This window comes from Melozone crissalis, unplaced genomic scaffold (assembly GCF_028551555.1).
Source record: "Melozone crissalis strain CALT ecotype California unplaced genomic scaffold, PUWL_Pcris_2 ptg000042l_1, whole genome shotgun sequence".
Taxonomy (NCBI): Eukaryota; Metazoa; Chordata; class Aves; order Passeriformes; family Passerellidae; genus Melozone; species Melozone crissalis.
The window spans coordinates 60,525,622-60,532,923 of record NW_026535820.1 but is presented as its reverse complement, the minus strand read 5'-3'; positions in this window follow the sequence as shown (position 1 = coordinate 60,532,923).

Sequence of the window (7,302 nt, the reverse complement as noted above, 5' to 3'; positions counted from 1 at the left end):
ATTTACTGATCCTGGCAAGAAAAGAAAACCATTAAGAAGTAGGCAATGATATTTGAACAGTATGAAGGATAGATCTCTTTAAGCTACCAGAGCCTTTTTCTCCTTTTTAGCCCTGCTGATTTAATTGCTTATGTATAGGATAGGCTTGATGAACTGACAAATGGAAGACTTGCCAAAATGAATCACATATGAATTATAGGCCATCATCACCTATTAACTTTGTTGAATCAAATGGTAATCCATTTGCAATTTAAGTATTACTATATTGCTGCTCATGGTGCTTCTGCTTTGATAAAGCTGAGCTATCTGCTAATAGAAATAGTTTCGTGGTATGACTCAACTATGCCTGTGCTATCTTGGAGCAAAAGTGATTAGAAATCTCACTTGTTTGCCAATGCTTCAGTTGTGGTATTTATATATCTATACAATATATCAGGAGAGATATAGATAGATAAATATCTATATTTAGTTAGTTTTGGTACTTGAACATCAGCATGTATACACAGCGGGATCAGGCTTGTTCTCTTTATTCTGTTCTTACCTTTCTGGTCTGTACACGAGCACTGTGACCTACAGGCACACCAAGTTTTATAGAAGTATGATTCACTCTTTATACAAAATCTCACCAAATTTAATCCCTGCAGTCCAATTTTTCTTTTATTATTTCTTTGCATTTTGTTAATGAGTTTAGAGAGTTTATTCATAGCTAACTTTATGCATTTCTTCCTAATAACCATTCACATGTCTTTACCATATCCTCTTTCCACACTGAAGAACAATTATTCTGGATCATTTTCTAGTGCATAGACTTGTGGGGTTTTTACTTAGTATTAAAAGTCAGTTTAAGGAGAACTGAAAATCTGTTCACTGGAATAGCTCATATATAGAAGATTTTATAGTCTCTGCTGCCTGGGTACAAGCATCGTATTCCAACTAAAATCTCGAAATGTACACAAAAATAAAATGCCCTCCATGCTGAATAGAATGTTTTTTATTCACAACAGAAATTTATGTGGGGGCAGGATAGAAAATATGATGAGACACATTGGCTTATTCCCTTTGTGAAAGCAGATATCAAACCATAGCACTAGTATAGAATCACTAGAGAAGTGATTCTCAGCTAGAAGGACAAGATCCATTTCTGAGTCATCATGAATTTCTGCCGAGGGTGGAAGCAAGTTGGCATGACTTAAATGTTGAAATATAAGGAAAACTATTGAAGGGTGACTAAAAAAAACCCCACAGCAGCCAGATTTTCTATAGGAAAAGAGTTTGTTTGGCCAGATCTGCCAGAATTAAAAAATCCTGTTGCGGTGTGTAACCAAGGCTGAAGGACAGGAGGAGATTAAATGAAAGAAGTGAAGAGCTCACCACACAGCCTTCTTGGACTAATGGATGGAAACACTCTGCACTCCCTTTTGTCTTACCCTGGCTGGGCACATTAGCAGGCTGACTCCTGCATGTGCCTGGAGCAATTCCAGCCCCCTTTTAGCTAGTGGGGGGCAGGTGGGTCACAAAACTGCCGAGTTTGGAAACTACTCTGTGGCCAGGCACCATAAGACACCCTCTCTGTGATGTTTAGGATGGAAATTTAAGAGTTACGTGCTTTTGGTAAACAATTTAAAGTTCCCCTGGCAAACCAGGCAGTGTTTTGTTTCCGGGCTGTGCATTGGTAGGGTGCCCATTACCATAGATGAGCAAGCTCAAAGACTGCAGGCTTTCAGAAACACATGGGATGTGTCAAGCTGACCCACTTCTGGAAAGCCAGGCCAGGCCTTTGTGAAATGTCCTGTACTTGTTAGATGTTAGGATGTCAAGAATGTTTAAGTCTCCACTGACGTGATAATTATTGTTATGGTGTTTATAGAGGTGGGAGGGCCCTAAGGGAAAGGCGGCCAAAAAGAGGAATCAGGAAGTGAGATGAATAAGGCTTCAGGAATTGCACACAGATAGAGTTTTGCTTTTCTCTTTAGCTCACTTGGCTCTTCAGTAAAAGAGATGCTTACATATGAGAAACTATTTTTTTCCTCTCTGCATCTGTCACACATACAAATTTAAATGCTCCACATGTTAATTTAGTGGCAAAAGTAGATTTTAAATGGACTTTGGTGATGTGAAATTGTCAGGTGAAAACACAGTGTTCTAATAATCTTCAGCTATTGTATCTGCTCCCACTCCTACCAATCTGTAGTTTGTCTCTTTCACATCTGTTCCAAGGAAACAAGCACTGAATCCTGAATATCTGCCGAAATCTGAAATCCTGAATATCTACTGCGCTTTTTAGACTGTAGCATTATATTGTACATGACCAATCACTATTTTATGATTTATGGAAAATGTTAAATGTACAAGAAACATGTAGCATGTACAGACAGTTGCCTTCTTTTATTTCAGAAGTAAAAAACCCCATGTGTCTACAAAGCACATTGTCTGAGAAAATGCAAAGTATTTTTCTGACTTTGTTCAGTCATAGTAACCTTGGAGAATACTTGCATGACAGAGCAATTAAAATATTTCAAACAAGGTCATGGATTTGCAGGTGATTGTTTTTAAGATTAGCTTGCCATTATGTATGCTGTCATGATTGCAGTGTATATGCTCAGAAGCTTGGAGGAAGAGTAGCTTCCTGTTCCAGTACATGTTATTATTATTATGATCAGCAATTATTGTTGTTTGCCAAGCCAGACCTATGCTAACCTCTGTCATCAACAATATTGTTTAATCAGCTTGAAAATTACTAAATCTTATCTACTTGACAGCTTCTTTTATCTTACCTTATGAACTTATCTGTGTGAGGATATTATAGAACATGATATAAAAATCTTCAGTCTATAAAAACCACAGTATCATTCACTGATTTGCCACAGCTGCATGGCACTGCCTCCCTTTGAAGTGTCTCAGTAATAATTCCTTTCTAGGAATCAAAAAGTTGAGAAAATCTGAGGGATGATCTGACCTCCTGTCCCCTCCATGGCTGGACCTGCTATGCCATGAGCATTCCTGGCAGACGCTTGCTTAAACTCTTCAGTAAACCTCCTGTGACTGAGACACTAACAAGTTTCTCTTGTGTTTTGACTAGCAGCAATTCTTGTGTGGTTTGAAAATACATAGTTAATTTGGATAATCTGAAAATTAAATGGCATACAAGCACTTCTGTTGCTTTAAATCTTTTTTCAACTGTTTTTTTTTTGAAACATAGAATTTAAATTTTGATCCAGATTTACATTGCCACAGTGAGTGTTCAAAACTCATGAGTCAATGCCCACCCACAAATGAAGTTGGCTTAAAAGCCCATTTTCTTAAAAATAAGACATTTAGAGAAGATAGGTAGGCAGTTGGTTATTTGCCATCTGTTTTATGAGTTTTTAGGAGACTTTCTTTTCATATTTACAAGTTTTGTGGTACAGAAAATTAAAAATTTGCTTAAAAAAACAGAAAAGGTAGGATTCTTACTGCAGTCTCTTGACTTTGACCCCAAAACAAAAAACTGTTGAAGGATTTGCAATGAAATAATAAAAATCAGCAACCCTTAATTTGACCTGACAGTGTTCTCCTCACTGCTACAGCTTTGTAGAGAAACAAACAGTAATCTGTATATATAGGTCCCCTCACATTTAATATATTTGGCATATTTTGAGAAAGGCTGAGGAAAAGTGTGGAGTACAAATCCTTTCCATCTCAAAAAGCTCTCCATTGTATATTGCTAACTGCAGTTTTACTATTCTCCTTCTTAAGGTAATTAATGCATAATAAGGCTTTCTAATAGGCAAATACTGTCTGTACTCCTGGGTCTTAATAAGTTAAGCCTCGTGGTAGAGAGGAATTTATTTTAAAACATAGAATTTGCAGTAAAATAACAATTCAGTGTTGTCATGGATTTGTCACATTTGGCTTCTTCTTGGTAATTAAAGGAACTTTTCAATAAACAAGCGGTTTACTTAATTTTAATGGTCTGTTCTAGGATAAACTTGCTTGTTAGAGCCTCCTTCTTTCTTCTAGTGAATATATTGTGCCCTTGTGTTAGAGAGTCCTTATTTCTTCTAGTGAATATGTTACCTTGCTGATGTGCCAAGCAACTTTGAGCAAACTCTGTGAATGCAAAGACCTCCTTTTGTGCAGCACCTCGCACTTGGCTGGCAGGCTTGGTGACAGCAGCTCACAAGTTTTCTGGAGCGCCGTATTAAATTCATATGCGCCATAGTGTTCATCCCTGGCTCTGACCCCAGCCTTCCAAAGGTGCAATCTGCAGGAGGCCCTGTGCTGTAGGGAAGGTCAGCCCCTCCAATAGTAACCAACAGCAGGAAGTTGTATTGGAGAACCAGCTCATTAGTGAGAGCGAGGCAAATCCCATATTTAAATCATATCTGTGGGTTAGTAAAGTTTGGTTTTTCTTGTTTCCAACAACCTTAGGGTCCATGCTAAAATGAAGGCCCTGAAAGTATGTTTTCAAAAGTTGTTGCCATACTGCAGAAAGGTACAAACTGGTGCATAAAGAGACGTGTTTCAGTTTTTGATTGCCATAAGGTTTCTGGGCCACCCGAGCCTCTTAGCCAGTGAGTGACACACTGTGGGAGTGCACCAGGAACCACCAAGCACTACAGTTTCTCTCTGTGCAAGGTTTGCACCAGTCATGGATCAGCTGGTGGTGAAATTTACTGGGAAAAAAAGTATTACTCCCAGTAAGAGTGCTCTGTGTCAGTACCAGAAGCATGAATCACTTCACTGACCAATACATTGAGCTTCTTACCTAACTTCTGACCTTAGTTGTGTCAGCATTTAATGGAGAAAGAAAGGTGCCTGGAAACATCCCTCCCATTCCAGCACATTTGACAAAAACATATGAACAAGTTCCAGATTAATCAAGCATTCTGTGTTCTTTAAAAAGTTATATGTGATCATACAAATTAAGACTACTAGGATGCAAGTGCATTCAGAAAGAATTAAAGCTGCAAGGCTTCATCCAAATTATCATGTTTCTAATTATTATGGATGCTTGGCTTTGAAACCTTTATAATGTCTTACAGTATTTTTACAGGCATGAGATATTTATGTTAATCTCACTGTATGGTAAATTTTAATCTATGCCCTTTAAAATAGTATAATTTGGAGGGAGAGGAGGAGGTTTTTGCTCTTAGTGATTTCTTGTAGTACGTATTTGGCTTCTAGAGACAGCGTATTATTTAAACCAGGCTTTTACCGTCCAAATCCTCTGCCTGCAGCATAAAACCCTTTATTTGATGCAAATCAGCACAAGGGTCTTTACCTGGCCCCTGTGGGTCCCTTAGGAGCCCTTTGGTGCCCCCCAGCACCCTGATCACCACAAAGCCCAGCTGTGCCATAACCCAGCCTGGCACACAGGTGGCCCTGGACACAGAGTGACAGTGGGTATGGGCTTGCTGTCCCTCCACCCTGCCCAAGTTTTGTGTCTGAGCAAGGCCAACAGGAGATAGCACTGGCAAAAATGCTGAAGAGGTGGGGACAAAAGCTGCTGAAGATGCAATGCAGCTGAAGTGAGATGTGACTCAGGGGCATGTCACCCTTGGCTCATAGGAAGAGGTGAGACAAAAGCTTGGGCAAGAGGAAATACACTTGGAAAATTAAATACTTTATGAGAAAAACAGCATCTTCTCTCTTCCTGATGTCTCAATTTTCACTGCTCATCCAGGAATTTCTGTATGTATTATGAGACATTAATGCTGGCCCTGATTCTGGTAACTATCCCTCATCAATAGAATAAGATATGACCTTTTGCAGACTTGCTGCTTCTTTGCAGCATTTTCTCTCTGCCCTCAACCTCAGTCTGTTTTCTGCATTGAACTTTCCGGCTGTGTATCTTTTAAGCTCTTTTTATGCAGAAGTAAAATTTCCTTGTGGGCAGAGATGCTTATTTGTCTGTTATAATTTATCCACTGTATGGGAATCATGAAGTTATATAAACCAGCAATACTATTAATAGCAGAGAAGGCAGCAACTTCTCTTTCAAACTTTTAATACAAGTTCTCTGTCAACTTAAATGGAAGCACAATCCATAAAGTGGCACAGTCTTGTGTACAGGAATGTTGAACCACAGTGAAAAATGTAGGAAAAGGAAGTATTATAACCATGTCTACTCACAGAGAATATAAAGGCAGCCACACAAATCTTTTAAATGTTCCTTGGTCAGGTGTGTGCTTTCAGCTCGGTGTTGGCTCAGGTGGGATTAATGTGAACTGGCCTGCTCCTCGTTAATGAACCGCCAGTGACAACTGTGTGTGAAAGCAGCAGTGCAGAACTGGCCAGCGAGAAGTGCCAAGTGATGGATGTCTGAGCTTGTGCTCTCTGGCTCTGGCAACCAAGGGTTCTCTGCATCTCTGAAGAAATGAATGCTAATGATTACACATCCAACAACATCTTTTAAAGGGGTGTCATGAAGATGGGCATCAATGCTGCTTGAGAGATAGCTCTGCTTCCTTTTAATATGGATCTTAAAATCAGGGGAGGGTGGGAAGAGGAGTAAGGGCTTTGTGCCACTAGAATTAACCATGTATTTTATCAAAATTTTGTCTAGTTTCTGAGCCTGTATAAGAATGAACTTTAATTTTTAACTGAGAAGAAAGGACTGTACAGGTCCAGTGCTTGACCGAACTTTAAAAGCATGGTAAGAAGGAGCCAGGTGTCTACTACCGTGTTGAAGTACATTGCTCTATTAACAAGGCCAGAACTGCTATTCTATTTATTTACTTATCATTAAGTGATAGAACATTCTCTTCCAGATCCTGAAGGTCATTAGCACAGTATATTTATTTTGGCTCCTTAGTGATGTCGAACATCCAGTACTGTGCCTTTTACTAGCACATACATGAAAGAAATTCACTAAATCATTCTCCTTCAGTGCTGCCAAGAACACAACAAAGTGTAACCAGGCTGCATGTGGTTTGACTGTGGTAAAATGTCTGTGCCCTGTGTACACTGCAGGTGTAGCTCTACTGGAAGAAATATCCCAAGTAGGTTTCAAGGGTTGGATATCATCCTCCTGGAGGAACTTGAGTGCCTGGCATAAGAGATGTCCTCAGCTGACTCCAGTTTGATTCCTCTCTCTCACATCCTGTGTCTTAGATGAGAGTTACATTCATTGTTGTGGTGCACTATTCTGATCCACTAACATGTTTTCCTCCCACAGTTATGAAGTAGTAAGGAGGACAATTTAACCAACAGTACTTTAGTTACAAAATCAACAGATACATGACTTGACTTTGGCACTGCAAGATGATACACTTAAAATAAACATCAAAATAATACTGCAGAGTTTTGCCTTTGTTTACT